This window comes from Schistocerca piceifrons, chromosome X (genome assembly GCF_021461385.2).
Source record: "Schistocerca piceifrons isolate TAMUIC-IGC-003096 chromosome X, iqSchPice1.1, whole genome shotgun sequence".
Classification (NCBI taxonomy): Eukaryota; Metazoa; Arthropoda; class Insecta; order Orthoptera; family Acrididae; genus Schistocerca; species Schistocerca piceifrons.
Window position 1 is genome coordinate 196271679 of NC_060149.1, and position 22084 is coordinate 196293762.

The following is a 22084-nucleotide window of genomic DNA, read 5'->3' on the forward strand; positions in this document are numbered from 1 at the left end:
GCTTCATTATTATCAGTCATTCCATGACTACATTACATATGTTTACCAGTATTAAACCACTGATCAGTCACACCAGGAATACTTCAGAAAACATTTCAAATTTTCATTGTTATTTGACCTGTTTTGTCCTTCGTTACATGTTAAAGAAACTCATTACCAGATACCATCATCGCAATCGAATTGTCTGTCTGCTACATTGTGTGAGAAGCAGCACAATCCAACATATCAACAATAAGATAAATGCAAGAGTTTTTCAAAACTGTCAGCATCTGACTTTATTTCTTTTTATTTATTTATTTATTGTTCCGTGGAACCAAATTAAGGAGAAGTCTCCATGGTCATGGAACGAGTCAATACATGAAATTATAACACGATATTAGAAACAGATAAAATGAAATATAAAAAAACATTCAGGTGACAAGTCTTAAGTTTAAATGAAGAAAAATCAACAATGTAACACTTGAATTTGCTTAATTTTTTAGCTCTTCCAGGAGCTCCTCGACAGAATAGGAGGAGTGAGCCATGAGGAAACTCTTCAGTTTAGACTTAAAAGAGTTTGGGCTACTGCTAAGATTTTTGAGTTCTTGTGGTAGCTTATTGAAAATTGATGCAGCAGAATACTGCACTCCTTTCTGCACAAGAGTCAAGGAAGTGCATTCTACATGCAGATTTGATTTCTGCCTAGTATTAACTGAGTGAAAGCTGCTAACTCTTTGGAATACGCTAATATTACTAACAACAAACGACATTAAAGAAAATATATACTGTGAGGGCAGTGTCAGAATTCCCAGATTTTTGAATAAGGGTCGACAAGAGGTTCTCGAACTTACACCACATATAGCTCGAACAGCCCATTTTTGAGCCAAAAATACCCTTTTTGAATCAGAAGAATTACCCCAAAAAATAATACCATACGACATAAGTGTATGAAAATATGCGAAGTAGACTACTTTTCGTGTTGAAGTGTCACTTATTTCAGACACTGTTCTAATGGTAAATAAAGCAGCATTTAGCTTCTGAACAAGATCCTGGACATGGGCTTTCCACAACAGCTACCTATCTATCCGAACGCCTAGGAACTTTAACTGTTCTGTCTCGCTTATAATATGCCTATTCTGTCTGATCAAAATATCGGTTCTTGTTGAATTGTGAGTTAGAAACCGTAAAAACTGAGTCTTACTGTGATTTAGCATCAAATTATTTTCCACAAGCCACGAACTTATTTCATGAACTACATTATTTGTTACTGTTTCAATATTACACACAAGATCCTTCACTATCAAGCTGGTGTCATCAGCAAACAGAAATATTTTTGAATCACCTGTAATACTAGAAGGCATATCATTTATATAAATAAGAAACAGCAGTGGCCCCAGCACCGATCCTTGGGGAACGCCCCACTTAACAGCGCCCCATTGGAACTGAACATCACTACCACTCTCAATATTGTGGAGAATTACCCTCTGCTTTCTGTTCTTAAAGTAAGAGGCAAACCAATTGTAAGCTACTCCCCTTAATCCATAATGGTCCAACTTCTGCAGTAATATTTTGTGGTCAACACAGTCAAAAGCCTTCGTTAAATCAAAGAAAACACCTAGCGTTCGCAACCTTTTATTTAATCCTTCCAAAACCTCACAGAGAAAAGAGAATATAGCATTTTCAGTTGTTAAACCATTTCTAAAACCAAACTGAACATTTAACAGCAAATTATGAGAATTTAAATGCTCCAGTAACCTCGTATATACAACCTTCTCGATAACTTTAGCAAACACCGATTGCATAGAAATAGGTCTAAAATTGTCAACATTATCAATGTCTCCCTTTTTATAAAGTGGCTTCACTACCGAGTACTTTAATCGGTCAGGAAACCTACCACTCCTAGAGGAAAAGTTACAGATATGGCTGAGAACTGGACTAACATACATAGAACAATACTTCAGTATTCTGCTAGATACCCCGTCATATCCATGAGAGTTCTTGGTCTTTAGTGATTTAATTATTAACTCAATCTCCCTCTTGTCAGTATCATGAAGGAGCATTTCAGGTAACAGTCTCGGAACACTTTTTTCTACAAGCGCTATATGATTATCTGTTGGGACTAGGTTTCTATTTAGTTCACCTGCTATATTCAGAAAGTGATTATTAAATACTGTACATATATGTGACTTATCAGTAACATGGACATTCCCACTACGCACTGATTCTATATCCTCGACCTGACTCTGCAGACCAGCAACTTCCTTTACGACTGACCATATGGTTTTAATTTTATCCTGAGACTTAGCTATTCTATCTGCATACCACATACTTTTTGCCTTCCTAATAACATTTTTAAGCACCTTGCAATACTGTTTGTAATGGGCTGCTGCATTTAGATTTTGACTGTTTCTAACGTTTTAATATAATTGCCACTTTGTTCTACAAGATATTCTTATCCCTCTAGTCAGCCACCCACGCTGTCTGTTTGTGCTAGTACCCTGTTTTAAACGTTCTAACGGAAAGCAACTTTCAAAGAGCATGAGAAAAGTCTTGAGAAAAGCATTATATTTATTGTCTACTGTATCAGCGCTATAAACATCTTGCCACTCTTGTTCCTTTATAAGGTTTATAAAGGTCTCTACAGCAACTGGATCAGCTTTCCTGAACAGCTGATGACTATATTTAACACGTGTTGCAGCACAAAAATCTTTTAAAGTTAAAATTTGTGCATCGTGATCTGAAAGGCCATTCACCTTTTTGCTAGCAGAATGCCCTTCTAGTAATGATGAATGAACAAAAATGTTGTCTATGGTTGTTCTACTGTTCCCTTGCACTCTCGTTGGAAAGAATACGGTTTGCATAAGATTATATTAATTAAAGAGGTCTACCAGCATCCTCTTCCTTGCACAATCACTTATACAATTAATATTGAAGTCACCACATATAACTAACTTTTTGTATTTCCTATAAAGTGAGCCAAGAACCTCCTCTAGCTTTAGCAAAAATGTTGTGAAATCGGAGTCTGGGGATCTATAAATAACAACAGTTAGAAGTTTAGCTCAGTTAAATTTAACCACACCTGCACAACATTCAAACACCTTTTCAGTGCAGTACTTTGAAACATCAATTGACTCAAATGGGATGCCGTTTTTCACATACATGGCTACTCCCCCACACCGCAAAGAGCTCCTTGAAAAGCTGTCAGCCAACCTGTATCCTGGTAAAGGAAGCCTCTGAATTATCTCCTCATTTAAGAAATGTTCAGATATATCAATAATTTCAGAGTCAACATCTATAAGCAGGTCACTAACTTTATCTCTAATACCTTGTATATTTTGATGAAATATACTAATTCCCTCATTACTCGGATACCTAAGCTTTGTCAAAAGTGATTCCCTTGTTAGAGAGACTTCCCTTAAGCAGGAATACCTATCAGCTGACTTCAATCTAAAAAAAAGTGCAGCTCTAACACCCACTACTGCAGGAATTTTCCCATGAGTGATCCCACCAACCCCACCTACGCTGTCACTTACGTTCCAGAAACGTTCTGCTCTGGCGAACTCAGCCTTCAGGTTTGTGTTTAATATGTATCTCACTTTCCCTTAATTTTTGTGACTCAAATGTCTAAGTCAATATAACAAGATCTGCAGCCTTTATATATACCAAGACCAAAGCAATTCTGAAAGAAAACAGTTGACTGTTACTGGTGACTATGGAATCTACCAAGCTTTTTTAAATGCAGGTGTAATACTTTTATAGTTGACACAGGAGAGCATGACTGCAGAGTGATGGTTGAGTATTAAAAGAAAGTTTATTGAGTGTAGCTTTCTTTGGAGGTGCACTCTCACTTCCAGAGCCTAAACCTTAGCAGAAAGACCACAAATTTACCTTAGCAGAAAGACCACAAATTTCATGACTGTTTAGGAGTGGATGAAGTTTTTCCTCTTAAAAGTGCAGGACACTATACCCTCGGACAAATAACCAATGGAAAGTTGTTATGAATTATCCAGGGGAAGTACGCCTGTAGGACGTTCTTTCGGTAAGGTAGTGGAGAAAATCTACGTGCTTGATGCTTCAGTAACTTTTTACACAAACAGAATTGGCACGACTACGCTATCTGTGTGTTTCATAACTTTGTATGGATTTACGATTATGTTCTATGTCATATGTCACCTCTTTACAAGGCAGACAGTCCTATTGAGATTTCACATCAAATGCCAGAAATCCAAAAGTGACCTATGAACAATACAATGAAATTGAGTAATACACTCCTTAGTTTCTTTCTTAATCCTAGTGGAGCACTGTCTTTTCAGAACCACGTGTGGATGCAGTTATATACCAAAAGAATCTGATATTACATTACATCCAGCAAATTGTTAAAGAATTGCAGAGGTTTTATAGAAAGCCACGGAACGTAATTCTATTTAATTTCATGTCTGCATTAACTTTCACAAATACATGCTTTGAGTGTTTCTGTTCTATTTCACACTGCTGTGGTTTTAGATACATGGATTTTCTTCCAATATACTAACAAAAAAAGAATATTTAACTCTTATGTCTCATTTTCCTTTTCCTGGGTGGAGAGCATCGCACAATCAAGGCAGTAATGTCCTGAACAGTTAGTAGCACAGGCTTAGTGGGTGGCTATATGCTTGCCTTTTGACACATGCCACACCACTCGCCACATTCATCTGGTAGGCGTCCTGCCTACGTGCACTGCCTCCCAGAAACACGCGTGTCCTTCAGGAGTGACTGCCTCTACTGCACCAGTACAAAACTGCCACGATCAACGTCAGGTTGTACCCACCACGCTTGAGCATGCACCTGTATCTGCACTAGCTTGATGAAAAAGTAACTAGTTTTCATGAACTTGCTACCTTTGCTGTGGCCATTCTTAACACCAATGGACTTCTCTCTCCCTTGCTAGCCCATCAGACTCGCAATGCGCAAAAGGAAGAGCACCTACACAATCCTGATCAACCTAAGAAACAGTCCCTTTAGCTCTTACAGTTTCATATTACTCCAGTCCCACAAACTAAAGTAACAAGTAACCGCAACCTGCCACAACCGTGGGGATATATACATGTTTTTCTTAGTAGTTTTAAGTAACACTGAGGTTTTATTTTGACATTACATGCCTTCCATCAATGTTTTTGTGGGCAGAAAATGATGCTCTTTAAGTCTGGTAGGGACCCACCACTTTTATGAATTCTTTTCTTTTACTCTTAACAGTCCAGTAACTAATCCAGTAACTGCTACATTCTTTCTAGCCGTGCTCCTAGTCCAACAGTGATCCCTGAAAATATTTTGAGTCTGGAAAGTAACTCCATTTGAGAGAATGGATGTTTGGGTCATTTCAAAACTGAATCAGCATGGCCTAATGGAACATCAAACTTGCAAATCTGATTTTAGTGTTATTATTGCATTTCTTGGTTTGATGAATGACACCAGAAACTGCCAGACAAAAAGTTTCAAATTACAGCTGTACATAACTAAGTTTTACTAGTTATGTAAGTTGGATTCTAAAAGTTCAAATAATGTAAAAACCATACAAAAGCCAAGCTCACACAAAATATTTCCTTATTCCAAAAAACCTGTTTCAACAGTCTTCAGGTCGCAATATTTTTTGAAGTAAAACATGTTCATTTTATGTTTACCTCACACACAAGGTGTCAAGTGGATAAAACTCAGCACATTATGGACATTTGTCATTGCTACATTATTTAAAAACACACAGTGATGACAAACTTCTAGAACATGCCGAGTTTTATCCACTTGACACTGTGAAGTCAACGTAAAATGAACATGTTTTACTACATAACATGTTTCAGACCTAAAGATGACATCAAAGACTGTTGAAACCGACTGTCTTGAATAAAAAATATTTTGTTCAATGAAACTTCCTGGGAGATTAAAATTGTGTGCCCTACCAAGACTCGAACTCGGGACCTTTGCCTTTCGCGGGCAAGTGCTCTACCATCTGAGCTACCGAAGCAGGACTCACGCCTGGTACTCACAGCTTTACTTCTGCCAGTATCTCGTCTCCTACCTTCCAAACTTTACAGAAGCTCTCCTGCCAAACAGATCACCCTTCAGTATTCTCAAAAGGAAATTCAATTAAATAATGTAATAATAAATGTATAAACCTGTCCTCCATAATTTCAACAAAAATCAGAAGAAAGATCCACAACATAATAAATGTGGCAAACTCACATACCTCAACACCAGTTCCAGCTTCACTCATTCCTTTGAAGTGGAAGCTACTTGTGCACCTCCCAGCACGTAAAAGATTCGCCAAAACTGGTACATTACTTACAGTTTGTGACAAGTCTTTTACATGACAGAAGAAGCTCTGATGACTGCCACAGACATGTTTAACCAAATTTCTCATCAAATTGAGATAGTTTTACTCATTTAGGTACGTGACCTAAAATTCTGAAGATAAGTGACACAGAACTGCAACAATGTAACACAGGCTAAACTCATAAAGGAAGCATTTCATAGTTTTGTAACACTCAACAAAACATCCGGATGGTATGCATTCACCGTGAAAAAGTTTTGCCATTTTGTGCAATTTCTTTAAAGCTCTTATGATTAAAGCACTGAACTGAAATAGTGTAAATATGATAAGATGAAGCCTGCAAGTAGAAAAAGAAACCGATAGTCATTGCAAAGAGAAACTGGAATAATGTAGAAATAAGAACCAGCACTTACGAGAATACATGGTATAAGGAACGTCAAATTATTATATCAATATTCACTGCAGGTTTTTCTTGGAAAAGAAGGAAGGAAGGAAGGAAGCCACCTGGAAAGAATGTTGATCTCGATATGATGACAGCATATGACACTAGAGGGACAGTAGATGTACTGATAATGGTTTCTGTACCGTTTGCCAAGAGAGAGCGTAGTAGCATAGCTACTACAGCACAATCTGTGTCTAACCTTTAATAGGAATGGCGTCACCTAGAAGGTTCACTATGGCGCAAACGTGTGAAGGAAGCAGGCAACCATGACACAGAGACGCATTCTTGCTTCCTACAGCCAACTGAGCAAGTTTTAAAGGGGTCAAATTGTGGCCTTCCTAGTGACAAGATGACTCTTTTCTCAGAACTGCCATGCAAGTTGGATATGCCAGACTCACTTGTGCAACAATGCTGGTATCAGTGGTCATGTGAGCATTCTCACATCTGTAGATGAGGTTCTGGATGTCCACACAGTACAGACACTCATGAGGAGTGTTGTGTTGTAAGGGTAGTAGTGGCAGATTGTACAGCTACCACAGCAGTGCTTGTAAGCCCAGACACGTCAACACGAACTGTTGCAAATGGCTGTTAGCAGGGTGACTGCAAGCATGTGCACCTCTAGCTTGTCTTCCACTCATGCCACAGCATCGACTTGCATGGCTTGACTGGTAATGTCAAAGAATCACTTGGAAAATGGAATTGCATGCCATGGTATTCAGCAATGAAAACAGATCTGCCTGCATGCAAGTGATGATCACTTGTGTCTGCAACAGACCTGCTGAGTAATATCTCGAAGTGAGCATTTGTCCTAGACACACTGACCCCATCCCAGGCTTTACAGCCTAGGGTGTGATAAGCTACATCTCTTTCACCTTTGGTGTTTCTGGAGGGGACACTAGTGCTTGGTACATGAAGAATGTGGTTAGAACAGTTCTTTTACCATTCTTGGTAGGCCTGCACAATTTCTAGATGTCTCCAATCGAGCATGTGTGGAATATGATGGGACGACAAGGACTTGTCTTTCAGAACTATGTGAACAGGTCGAGTAGACATGGCACAACATATCTGAGGGCAGTATTCACCATCTGTGTGATTGACTGGATGTTAGAGCACCTGCACAGCCGACCTTGGAGGCTACACCACTTAGTAATATGGGTGTTTCAACATGGGCCAATATCTGGTACCTTAGAACTGCCTGTGGTACTGATCCGTGAATGTAATCATTTCACTTACTCCATGTTCAGTGATTTTGTCATTGTCAACAAAATGATTTTCTTGTTTTAAAATTTTCTCCGATCTATTTAACAACAATGTCAGCAAGAACATCCATCCCCAACGCTGGGTTACTTGTCTAGTATGTTCAGTAGTTAGGTTCCTTTGGGTATCTTCCAATCAAATTATTTGCTATGAAGCAATGAATTTCACTTAATGAGAGAGAGAAATTGCATTCAGCATTTAAAAAGGCATACCATGTTGTGTCTGTCACGTCTAGTACTTCATGAGTGAACATACTGTTATGACAACGATGAACGAAGTCATCGCCAATGTTGACTGGTGGCCAATGCTAAACAGAAACACACAAATCAAAACAGGTTTGTCATTAACGTCGAAAAGATGCTGGCTGCACACTCTGGATCTGCAATGACTAAAATAATTAAGAGTCATTGGTAAAAAATAATATATATATATATATATATATATATATATATATATATATATATATATATATATATATTTTGTACTGAACTGGTTGTACAGGATTCTTCTTGGCTGCATACATATGGTTATGAACAGATAGCTATTGAGATCTCACTTAGGCCATACGTTACTAAGCGCCTTGTTAGAGGTTGCTTCCTATCAGCTGAAAGCTATGCTACTTTACGTTCCGAGCAGGAGCACCACTAGTGGCGCTGGTCGCAACTCGAGGGTCCAACGATACTAATAATGACTGCAGCCAATAACTGCAACCCCTAACAAGTGTGGTATCGAACGTCGATACCACACATATAGCAGTAGTAGAAATATGGTGTATTTTCTACTGAAGGATCAATATTATTTTTGTGAACAACACAGAATGCAGAAACGCTACTAAGTCACTGTCCTTGTTTGGATACCATACAACACATGGAGGCGATGTAGAATTTGAAACTATGAAATTTGTACATGTAGTTTCACTATTGTTGACTGAATTGCATTATAAACAGCAAAAACTCACCAACAACACTTAACACCACTATCATTGGTATCCTTATGAACATCACTGTCTTTGTCACTTGCAATCAAGTACAAAGCTGAACAGCTGGCAACATCAAATGAATCTAAAATGTGTGAAATTTTCCCTGTAAGGTTTTCCTTTAATTTATTTTTAATTATGTTGCTAGAGCAACTGTGAAACAAATAAAAGTGACAAAATAATAGAAACTGTAGAACAGTATTTCAGTATTTCACAACTGAGACATGAGTGGTTACATAATATTTCAGGTTACATTACCTTTTGCATTGTGTCCACAAATTGTGTGTGTGTGTGTGTGTGTGTGTGTGTGTGTGTGTGTGTGTGTGTGTGTGTGTAAACTATTTATATGAAATGGTGCCTAGGTATCACATAAAAGTAACATTACGATAATAAACATTCAAGACACACAAAACATTATTGATGCAAAATTTGCCTGTAAGGAAACAAATTATGGTTTGACAATGTAGAAAAAGACAAGAGTGCTACTTACCATAAAGAAGACACATCAAGTTGCAGACAGGCACAATTAAGAGAGACATACAGCTTTTGACCACAGCCTTCATCAGTAAACGAGACACATGCTATTGACACACAGAAGCAAGCACACCTCATGCGCACATGACCACCAACTCCTGCACCTCACGACAGAATGCATAATCATATAGGATGCAAGCAACAATCTGGGGAGGGGAGGGGAGGGGAGGGGAAGGGATGGTGTAAGGTGGGGGGAGAGACTAATGCTGTCTGGTGGTGTTTGCAGGGACTATAATGTCAACAGGCACAGCATTAGGAGGTTGTGGGGCAAGGAGATGGGGAAAAAAGGAGCCAAAAATGAGAGAAGCAGGGAAAGCTGGGCAGATGCATTGGCAGAGGTCTGCAAATAAACAGGATGGGAGATGAGAATGGGGATAGATGGGGTGGAAACTGCTATGAGGAAGGTGTGGGGACAGTATGTTACTGTAGGTTGAGGCCAGGGTAAGTATGGGAGTGAAGAATGTGTTTTAAGGATAACTCCCATCTGCACAGTTCAGAAAAGCTGGTGATGGAGGGAAGGATCCAGATGGCTCTGGTAGTGAAGGAGTCACTGAAATCAAGTGTTAGGTTCAGCTGTACGGTGCGCCACAGGGTGGTCTACTGTGCTCTTGACCACAGTTTGGCAGTAGCCATTCACTCTAGTGGACAGTTGGTTGGTAGTCATACCATTATAAAAAGCTGTGAAATGATTGCAGCAGATCTGGTAAATGACATGACTGTTTCCACAGGTGGCAAGGCCCCTGATGGGGTAGAATAAACCTGTTACAGGACTGGAAAATCAAGTGCTCGGTGAGTGGATTGGACAGGTTTTACACTTAGGTCTTCCAAAAGGATACGATACTTGTGGCAAGGGGTTGGAACTGGGAGTGGCATATGATGGACTAGGATGTTGTGGAGGTTGAGTGGGCGATGGAACACCACTTTAGGAGGGGTGGGAACTATTTCAGGTAGGATGTCCCTCAGTTTTCCTTTTCTTATATTGTTGATATTCCTAGCTGAAGTTTCCATGGTTTGAAATTATGATTTGACACACACACACACACACACACACACACACACACACACACACACACACAGTTAACCACAGGCAGTCACTGACTATCATCAGACATCAGAACCTCCCCCTCCACAGCAGTTTAAGACTGCCAACTGGGAACAGAGCAGCCAACTTCTGAGAACAAAAGAGCAACAAATGTTAACACTACCTATTGCAGTATTTCATATTCTCCAACATATTCAACATCAGATTTATGGCCACACATTTGTCAATATTCTTCAAGATGTTAAACTCTTCTTCACTTTGATGTGAGCGCTACTTGGCCATCTCACAGCACATGAAGGATTTGTCAAAACTGATCCATTACTTACAGTTTGTGGCAAATACTTCACATGTTGGAAGAAAATAAACTGTGACAGAAGCGTAAAGTGAAGTTCTCATAAAATCTGGCAACTTGTAGTGAGTAGATGATATTGTCGCAGAAGAAGCCAAGTAGCGCAGTCGCCGTAGTGTCGTGGTTATGATACTAGATTGTTGCATTGTGCGTTCAAAACTCACCTGACCTGAAAATTTTAATTTCTACATTCGGTTCGAGTACATTCTAGAAGTATCCACAAATGGCAAGAATCATTGTACTGGAATGTTCTGAGATTATATATGGCCGGAGGCAGTTCGCCCCACACTCTTGTATGTGTAACTGCTGAATAAACCTTCTTTAAGTGAAGTTAGTTTTTGTCATTGATCTACTTACACCTTCCTCTAAGTGACATTATTCTGGTGGAGACGCTGGGTATTGGAACTTGTGATAGTACAAAATTATCGACAACACAGTGGCTCCCATCAGGCTACAACAGAACCGCCGTTTACGTGGCAAGAAATCCGAGTTTGAGCCATATTCAACAAATCGCAAGCTATCTGAGACAGAAGAAGAGGTCACGATGACAGCAACTGTGTGCCACCACATGAGACCACCTTCCAGGTTCCCTGGTGACGACTGCCAAGATCCAACCAAGTAGCTGAAGGTATAAAAGCATATAGCCAAATTTAACAAATGGGATGACTAATGGCTCTGAGCACTATGCAACTTAACTTCTGAGGTCATCAGTCACCTAAAACTTAGAACTAATTAAACCTAACTAACCTAAGGACATCACACACATCCATGCCCAAGGCAGGATTCGAACCTGCGACCGTAGCGGTCGCTCGGTTCCAGACTGTAGCGCCTAGAACCACATGGCCACTCCAGCCAGCTCAAATGGGATGACACCATGTATTTGGCTAACATATTTTTCTAGTTGGAGGGCACTGCCAAAAAATGGTATGAAAACAGCGAGGAGAAGTTCACAAGCTAGGTAATACTCCAGGCAGAACTGTGCAAGTATTTCGGCAACACACAACAACAGAACTGCAAGGCTGAAGATAAATTAAACTGCAGGGCACAGAGTCCAGGAGAAACCTCAGCATCCTCGAATGAGGGAGGAAGATAGGGTTGCACATCTTAGGAAGGGTGTTGCTGAGGACATGTATCAAGCCCTACTAATGAAGATGGTTTCACAGCAGATTACTTCATAAAATGGTGCCAGTATATCAAGACAATGTATCAAAAAAGAATTACACGCAAGAAGTTTGAACGGCTTCCAAACATCGTATCGATATCTGTGATGGAGGAAGAAACTGATTTCACAAGTGTTTGTCATCAGATAGTGAGAGCGGAAGTTCAGAAGGCACTTTGATTGCACGGCGAGCAGAAAACCAAGACGCTTCAAGATGTCACAAGAGAGGAAGGAGAACACACACTGAACCTAATCTCTCATCCTTCATTTCCCTTTGAAATGTTAAGTAAGTCGAGACTCAGGCGAAGTTACATTCCTGCATTGCTGCATGAAGAACCTGTTTGGGCACCAAGGAAAACTGATGTCTTGAGGACCCAGAACAACCAACCAGTATGTTTCCACTGCAGACAACCGGGACATGTGGTGCACTATTGGCGAAAAAGGCGGAGGATATTTGATGATGCCTGCACCAGAAGAGAGCAGACCGATCTTAGCTGACGCCAACTCCGGGACGACGAAGATCAACAAGAAGATGTGGGTGCAGGATGACGTAGGTCACCATTGCCACAAGCTAGCCACTGGAGAGGACACTCCCCAAAACGCCGATCAAGGTCTCCATCGCCGTTTAGAAGCTCCAGCCAATCACCTAGCTGCCGCAACCTGGAAAACTAAAGGGTGCAACCTTACTTGGAGGTGAGGCTACCGAAGAGAAAAATCCTCCGACATCAACCAGTACAAAAATGACAGCAAACTACGTCGATATCCTCATGGATGGACGACCAGCCCAAGCCCTTGTGGACTCTGGAGCATCATATTCAGCCCTTTAGGAGAAGTACCATCACCAATTGGAGAAAACTATTCGTCGACAGCAAAACACTTCTACTGAAGGTGGCTAATGAGAAATATGTAAAACCTACAGGAAGATGTGTCATTCATGTGGGTATAAGTGGCCATACACAGCCCTTAGAATTCATTGACTTACAGGAGTGTAGTCATGACGTCATTCTCGGATGGGACTTTTTGAAAGCTTCTCAAGCAATTATAGATTGTGGTTGCTCGAAGATTATGCTAGACGAGATGAGATACTGTGGACAGGAAGATGCGCATCCGAGTGTGTGAAGACTGTGCTGGATGAAGTGATCATTTCTGCAGTCAGCACTAGAAGGGTAACTGCCATGCGTCATGCCATGCATCAACCCATGGATCTTTTAGTGGAATGCGAAAGAAACATACCATTAAATAATAACTTGGTCATCCCAGCCTCTGTCGTCTCGTTTAAGAATGGATTTGGTGAATTGTGGATAGTTAACTGTCGCAGAAAACTGCAGATCCTTCCAAGATGCATGTGCGTAGCAAATGCTGAGCCACTAATTGCAGACCAGCTGAGCGTCATAGAAACCTCCTATGCAGAGTCTGTGGACAAAATTAGCACTACCAATATGAGACAAGATCTTCGAGCTCGACAATCACCAAATCTCACTAAGGAACAACAGAAGAAGCTACTTGCCATTTTTCAAGAGTTCTCTAAATGCTTCAATCCACAGGTGAAGAGCAAATTAGACAAACTGATGGTGAAGCACCAGATCAGCACTGGAGACCATCAACCAATAAGCCAGAGAGGATACCGTGTGTCTGCAACGGAATGTCGAATAATTCGCAACGAGGTAGAGAAAATGATGAAGAATGACATTATTCAGCCTTCACAGAGCCCATGGTCATCACCAGTGGTTCTCGTCAGGAAGAAGGATGGCAGTTGGTGCTTTTGTGTTGATTACAGGAAGCTTAAGAAGGTAACTGAAAAGGACGTTTACCCTCTTCCACGAATTGACAATACACTAGAGTGTCTGAAGGGGGCTAAGTTTTTCTCAACCATGGACATGAACTCTGGATACTGGGAAATCAAAGTAGATGAGGCTGATCATGAGAAAAATGCATTCATCACCCTACAAGTGCCTGTATGAGTTTAAGATAATGCTGTTTCGTTTGTGTAATGCAGCAGCAACTTTTGAACGAATGATGGATAATCTGCTAAGGCACCTGAAGTGGATGATGTGTCTTTGTTATTTAGATGACATTATAGTGTTCTCAGACATTTGATGGACTCATAACAAGACTGAGGGCCATTCTTAAGTGTCTCCAACAAGCCAGACTGAAACTTAATCCACAAAAGTGTCTCTTTGGAGCAAAAGAAATCAAAATACTTGGGCACCTTGTGTCAAACAAAGGTGTGCAGCCAGACCCAGAAAAGGTGAGAGCTGTAACAGAATTCCTATTCCTAGAAGTATTAGAGATGTGAGAAGCTTCCTCGGATTATGTTCTTATTACCATTGTTTTATCAAAGACTTGCTTCAAAGCCAGGCCATTCCACGAGTTGTTAAAAGCCGATGTTAAATTTATCTGGGGTGATGCTCAACAAGATTCTTTTGATGTGCTGCGAAAAGCTCTGATGACTGACCCTGTACTTGGTCTGTATGAGAGAGCACGTACAAACTACACACAGATGACAGTGGGTATGGGATCGGTACTGTTCTGGTGCAGATTTCGGATGGAAAAGAGAAAGTTATAGCCTATGCTTCTACGACAATTGCAAAAGACGAGAGAAACTACTCAACTACAGAAAGAGAATGTCTTGCTGTGATCTGGGCCATGTGCAACTTTCGAGAGTATCTCTATGGAAGGCCATTCACAGTTGTTTCAAACCATCATTCACTTTGTTGGTCGGCAGGTCTTAAGGATCCAACAGGACGACTTGCCAGGTGGGCACTACATCTTCAAGAGTATATGACATTACCATAGTGTACAAAAGTGGAAGAAAACACCAAGATGCCAACTGTCTCTCAAGAAACCCTGTGCAAAACCATCAAGACTTTGATGAAGATAGTGACTGTCTTGCTGCACTCCAGGATCTCTCTGCTGAGCAGAAGAAGGATTCCAAGATATCTTAAATTATGCTTGCCTTAAGTCAGAGGATGTGAAAAGACAATTTAAGGTAGTTAATGGCTTACTTTGCAAGAAAAACTTTGATCCGTTTGGAAGGAGGTGGCTACCAGTGATTGCTGAACACATGTGCTTAGATGTTCTACAGAAATTCTGTGACACACCTGTGGCCAGACATTTAGGATTTATTAAGACATATGGTAGGATCCGCAACAGATTTTTCTGGTCAGGTTTATTTAGGAGTGATCGTCACTATGTGTCGCACTGTTGAGTGTGCCAGAGGAGAATGACAGTTTCTCAGAAACCACCTGGCCAATTCAGACCAATTCCACCAGCCGAAACGCCTTTCCAGTGTGTTGGGATTGACCTCCTCGGACGACTTCCAACATCTGCTAGTGGCAATAGATGGATTATTGTTTGCACTGATTATCTGACATGCTACGCCATTACAAAAGCCATGAAAACAGCCAAAGCATTCCAGGTAGCCAAATTCATCGTAGAAGACATTGTATTAAAACACGGTGCTCCAAGGTCGTTAATTACAGATCGAAGGAAAATTTTTCAATTCAATCTTGTGACAGATTAGTCATCGGTGCAACATTACTCATCACATGACGACTGCCTACCATCCGCAAACTAAAGGTCTTACTGAACGCCTTAATAAGATGTTGACGGACATGCTATCAGTGTTCGTCAGTGTTGAGCAGAGCAATTGTGATGAGGTGCTACCTTTTGTGACGTCTGCCTACAACACCGCAAAACAAGACACCACAGGATTTACACTATTTTTACTGGTGCACGGTCGTGAGGCGGTAAAGTCGACGATGGACACTGTTTCCACTACACCCCGATGATGTGGACAACAACTACATCAGCCAGGTGCTAACCAGAGCTGAGGAAGCTTGGCAGTTAGCTTGACACCACACACTGCAGGCTCAAGAAAACAATCGCCGAAGGTATGATGTGAGCCACCACCCTGTTGTCTACCAGCCTGGTGAACTCGTCTCGATCTTCACTTCTGTTTGGAAGGTTGGTCTCTCTGAGAAACTCCTCAGGCGCTACCTTGTACCTTATAAGGTTGTGAGACAGTTGTCTGATGCTCCTTATGAAGTTGAAGATTTCGACCCCCGACACAAGACGAAAGATCAGAGATATGGTCCACGTCCTTGGAATGAAGCCCTATAAGGACTCTGCAACCCATTGTAAATTCGAAGCTCCAGCAACAGGCAACAAACAGACAGAGAGGGAACAAAGAACGTAGCGGCAAAGGAAGTTCTAAGAAGATCACCACCAGGGCGAACATCAGTAGTCTGAGTATGCACGACCAATGACTCATTCCCGGACTAGGGGGACATAACACAGAGATGCTGTTCTTTTAAGGAGGTAGCGATGTTGCAGAAGAAGCTGAGTAGCGCAGTCGCTGTAGTGTAATGGTTATGATACTAGATTGTTGCATGGATGGTTGTGCGTTCAAAACTCACCTGAACTGAAAAATTTTTATTTCTATATTTGGTTCGAGTACATTCTAGAAGTATCCACAAATGGCAAGAATCATTGTACTGGAATGTTCTGTGGCTGTATATATACCGTATGTGTTCTGGCCGGAGGCTGTTCACTCTGCGCTCTTGCATGTGCAAGTGCTGAATAAATCTTTGTTAAGTGAAGTTAGCGTTCGTCATTCATCTACTTACACCTTCCTCTACGTGACATTATAATACGCTTAATTGTTACTTATGACTGGCATCTTACTGTAACAGAAGGTCCTACCATGATAGGGATCTCACAAAGCACTAAAAACTTCAATGAATCAATTTGTACAGGACTTTCTGTCCACAACTTGTTTGCAATGACTACTGGACTTCTGGATAAGTTTTATGTTGTAATTGCTGCTTAGTACATTGACAGTGAGGCCATTAAGCACCAAGCACTGCCTTAGTTTCAGAATTACAAGGAAAGAACGGACTGTCAGATTGAAAGAACCCCCCCCCCCCCAAAATTTAAATGATTTAAGAGTTAACAAAATTTGTATGCTGGATGGATGATAGAAAATTAACAATGTAACACATAAAGATCAAATGCACGATTTAATACAAATCACAGCATTGTACTTTTGAAGTACCCAATGGTTCATCTAAGCCACTAAAGGCAGATTTGACTTCCCTTTTCACTGAAATGAAAATATTTGGGCTCCTCCAAGCACCTGTAGGAGCTGTCAAAACTGATATACACTGAAGAACCAAAGAAACTGGTATAGGCATGTGTATTCAAATACAGAGATACATAAATAGGCAGATCACAGTGCTGCAGTCAACACCACTTACACAAGACAACAAGTGTCTGGCACAATTGTCAAAGTGCTACAATGGCAGCTGATCAACATGTAAGACAATGGTAGCTTAACATGTAAGCAAGTTTGAACGCAGTGTTATAGTCTGCGTACGAGCAATCTCTGAGGTAGCAATGAAGTGGGGATTTTCCCGTATGACCATTTCAGGAGTGTACTGTATCAGGAATCTGGTGAAACATCAAATCCCTGATATCGCTGCAGCCAGCAAAAGATCCTACAAGAACGGGACCAACAACAATTGAAGTTAATCATTCAATGTGACAAAAGTGCAACCGTTCCACAAATTGCTGCAGATTTCAATGCTGGGTCAACAACATGTGTCAGCTTGCGAATCATTCAACGCAACAGCGTTATGGGCTTTTGGAGCCGAAGGCCCACTCGTGTACCCTTGATGACTGCACGACACAAAGCTTTACACCTCACCTGGGCCCACCAACACCGACATCGGACTGTTGATGACTGGAAACACGTTGCCTGGTAGGACTAGTCTTGTTTCAAATTGTATTGAGTGGATGGACATGTACAGGTATGGAGACAACCTCACGAATCCATGGACCCTGCATGACAGCAGGGGACTGTTCAAGCTGATGGAGACTGTCATGATGTGGGGCATGGGCAGTTGGAGTGCTGGATGTCTAGGTAAAACTCTGACAGGTGACACATACATAAGCATCCTGTCTGATTACCTGCATCCATTCATGTCCATTGTGCATTCTGTTGGACTTGGGCAATTCCAGAAGGACAATCCAACACCCCACATCACTACCGAGTGGCTCCAGGAACACACTTTTGAGTTTAAACACTTCTGCTGGCCACCAAACTCCCCAGACATGAACATTATTGAGCATATCTGGGATGCTTTGCAACTTGCTGTTCAGAAGAGATCTCCGCTCTTCCAGGATTATGGAAAGCCCTGCAGGATTCATAGGGTCAATTCAATCCAGCACTAGTTCAAACATTAGTCGAGTCCATTCCACATTGTGTTGCAGCACTTCTGTGCACTGGTGGGAGCCCTATACGATATTAGGCAGGTGTACCAGATTGTTCGGCTCTTCAGTGTATTACTTGCAGTTGACAGCAAATCCCGCAGATGACAGAAGTTGTGGCAACAACCATGGACCCAATTAATGAAAGCTCTTGCAAAAACTTTCAAACTTTACTGTGAAATGAGAATGCTGAAAATGTAGGGAAGCAGTGAAGCTTCCCAACATCTAAAAACTATACCCAACTCAAGACCTGACCTTTTGCATTTCACAGGTTTTTGCAGGAAAACTTCCGTCTTGTAGTACCCCTATTCTACAATCCAAGCACAACAAAGGTTTCCCTCTGCACGTCGGACTAGTATTTATGGAAGACACATTCTCTTACTCTTAGTCCATTCTTTACCCTTCCACTCATGGTATGGAGGACAGCTTCTGTGGATTTTCAAAAGTAGTAAAACTGTGATTTCAGGAGGTTTGAGTTGTGCCACAAGTTGTGCTCATCTAGCTCCAGTACAGCACTGATTGTGGTAAGTAAGAGTCCTAGTTCAATGTGGTCAAACATTCATTTGTACGAAAATTTATTTTAAAATAAGCATTTTTATATGCACAGTATTAATTGGTGTAATCCTTCAAAAAATCGATAATGGCCTGAAAACAATGACACATTGACAATTTACCACATTTTGCTCTCATGCCCCAGATGAAACTGCAAGATTTACCAGTATTTATTAAAAACTGGGGGCAATGCCCACTCGATCTAATGGTTTTCTCAGTCCACTAACGTGACATCCAACTTAAGTCTTCTCTACTTTGATAGATAAGCTGTAACAGCATCTCATTGCACCTTTTTTTTCCTTTTCAAGTAGTCTAACACTCATCACTGCACTACTACTTTGGAAGAAGAATCATGATCCAGAATGAAAAGGAGAACTGTCACGGGAGAAATTTGGGTTCCACATTAAATTACATATTTATACATAATCACAATATTGCTTACTGGATATGACTAACATTTTAAAAAACTTCCACATTTTTGAATATCAATATGGGTGCCATACGATCATATTATGAAGTGGAAATTACTTGTGAGGAACAAAAAATGTTTGTGTATCCAACATTTCTACATTAAGCAGACATGTGGCTATCCACAGAAGTAGCAACTCCTGTTTAATTCTACTAAATGTTTCAGGATGTATTATTTTGTGAAACATGGAGAAAAAGGCCACTGTAGTAGATATCACGAATGAGCTCCATATACTCAGTTTAAACTTGTCACCATGTGCTCTTAGACTCACCTCAGAAGTTTCCACTGCAACCCACTCATCACCTGTCTGTTTCTGACTACAAGTGGACTCTACTTGCTTAGAAACGAGAGTGAATAGACAAAATCTCAAGTATAATCACTGACTCAGTATTCCTCCTATATACACATCTGTTTAGAAAGGATTTTTGTCATTTAACTGTACATTACTGTTCTTGTATTTCACACAACTGTGATTTTGGCTTTATAGCCATTCTCAAGTTCAAGTTGAACAATCACAAAATGCCCAACATAACTAAATGAAAGACGCAAGCTATATACCAATATAATGGTGGACTGATTAACAGTCAATACTATTCTGTTTATACCATCATTTATACAGATAAAACTTTTTCTAAGACTGCTGTAATATTTTAATGTTAATATCTATTTAGAGAATGTTTAACAATTACGATGAACTATACACACATTTTCGAGGCATTACTGAGGCGTTACCAAGCCTAGAATGACAGAACCAGGTAACTTGAGGATTAAGTGCAATCTCTAAATAATGATTAATTATGAAAATTACAGAAATGAATGATGAGCTACACAACTTGCTGTTAGCTGTGCACCTCAGAGTGGTCTGCAGTCTAACTCAAACTCAGCCACATATTCTATATAGGATCTAATAAGGATCATATCAGGCCCCAGAGAGTCTGGGATTGTATCAGGCCATAGAGATTCAGTCAATTTCGAAGATTTCAACTGTTTCTCAACACCAATGTCACCAATATCTACCACTTATCTTTGTAATGATGGAGTTAAACTGGGGGAAACACCTCTGCATTTTCTGCTGTAAAGGAACATTTTAAAACAGTTTAGTGTTTCTGCTTTTGCTTTCCTTCCTTTAATCTCAGTTCCTGTTTCCTCCATGAGTTTCTGGACACTAACCTTGGTACTCTTACAAACCTTTATATACAACTGGAATATATATTTGGGTTTTGCGAGAGATCTTTCCATAATATTTTGCTATGCTAGTTCTTGGAAGCTTAACACATTGCCCTCTTAGACTGCCTATCACGTTTAATTCAGAACTTCCCTCTCTTGAGCATTACGCTTTGTTTAACACCTATTATACAGTAGTAACTTTCTTTGCAGTGAGTTTATAACCCCCCCCCTCCCCCCCTCTCCCAAAGGGGCCCCTCCCGCCATGAACTGTTCTACTACGGAAATATCTGTTAAGCACACGGTAACCGTTCTTCTCAACTTTAGTCACAGTAGTTCTACACAATCCTTTCCAGAGGTAAATGTTTGGAGTTCCTTACTGAGATATGACAACTGCCTCTATCTATTTTGCTGAAAATATAAATCCTACTTGCTTTAGTTGCCCTATGTCCAATACCAGTTCCTATGTGGACGTCACCAAAGAGATGAGGTCAGGTTTGTTTATTGCTATTAGGCACAATATATTTCTATCATGAGTGGGCTTCCAAAAACTCTGGTCTAGGTAGTTCCCAGAAATACATTTAGTAATGTTTTGCATGATGCCCTGTCATGCCCACCACTTACAAAAATGTAATTCTCAACTTACTGATTGTTGGGAGAATTAAGTATTCTCCTACTATTAAATTATGATTGGCGAACTTGCATAATAGCAAATTGAGGTTCTATCTTATGTTTTTAGTTACACCTGGGTGGCGAGACTGGTGGTTAAGCCAATATTGAAGACACATTCAAGTGAAACTAGTGTGATGAAGATAGTTCCCTGTCTTAAGCGATCTGCGAAAATAAATACCTTACAGTTTTCCACAGCAGCATTGCTGCCTCTACATGGTGAAGTTCCAGGCTCGATTCCTGGCCAGTTCACAGATTTTCTTCACTCAGGGACGAGATGTTTGTGCTGTTCTAACTATTTCATCTAATCCTCATCCCAGAGATGCACAAGTAATTGGAGTGGCATCGAACAAACTTGCGTCAGGTGGATGAACATCCCCAGACAGCGTCTCCTGGCCTATAAAGCAGTATGATCATTTTATTTCACCTTATAGAAGTGGTGCCCATTTAAAATATCATAAAATGTCTACCACCTATCCAAAGTATCTCTACCCACTTACCCCAAATCTAAAAACTTCTGAGCCTCTTCAGTAACCTGTAAACAACTGTAGGTTACAGTTACATGTTACTGCAGCAGCATACAAAATGATCAGTAAAAACAAGGTAATTAATTTTTATGTTTTTACCAACAATGTCCAATAAAATAGAATATTACATCACATTTGGAGTAAGTGGAGTACCCGCCAGGTTAGCAGAGAGCACTAATACGCTGCTTCCTGGACTCTGGAGATGCGCCAGCCCCGGCTCGAATCGGCCGGGTAGACTAAAGACAAGGGCCAGTGTGCAGACCAGCCTGGATGTGGTTTTTAGGCGATTTTCCACATCCCACTACGTGAATACCAGACTGGTCCCCATGTCCTGCCTCAGTTACAAGACTTGCAGACATCTGAACACATTTGCACTATTACATGGCTTACACTA

The 22084-nt window shown here is 40.6% G+C and overlaps 1 long non-coding RNA gene across 2 annotated transcripts in view; it reads right to left on the reverse strand.

Moving 5' to 3' along the window:
• LOC124722043 overlaps positions 1–22084 on the reverse strand; it is a 64232-nt gene that overhangs the window by 6166 nt on the left and 35982 nt on the right. For both annotated transcript variants that reach the window (XR_007006435.1, XR_007006434.1), the window contains exon 3: positions 21345–21560. This is a non-coding gene — a long non-coding RNA (uncharacterized LOC124722043). The remainder of the gene's footprint in view (positions 1–21344; positions 21561–22084) is intronic.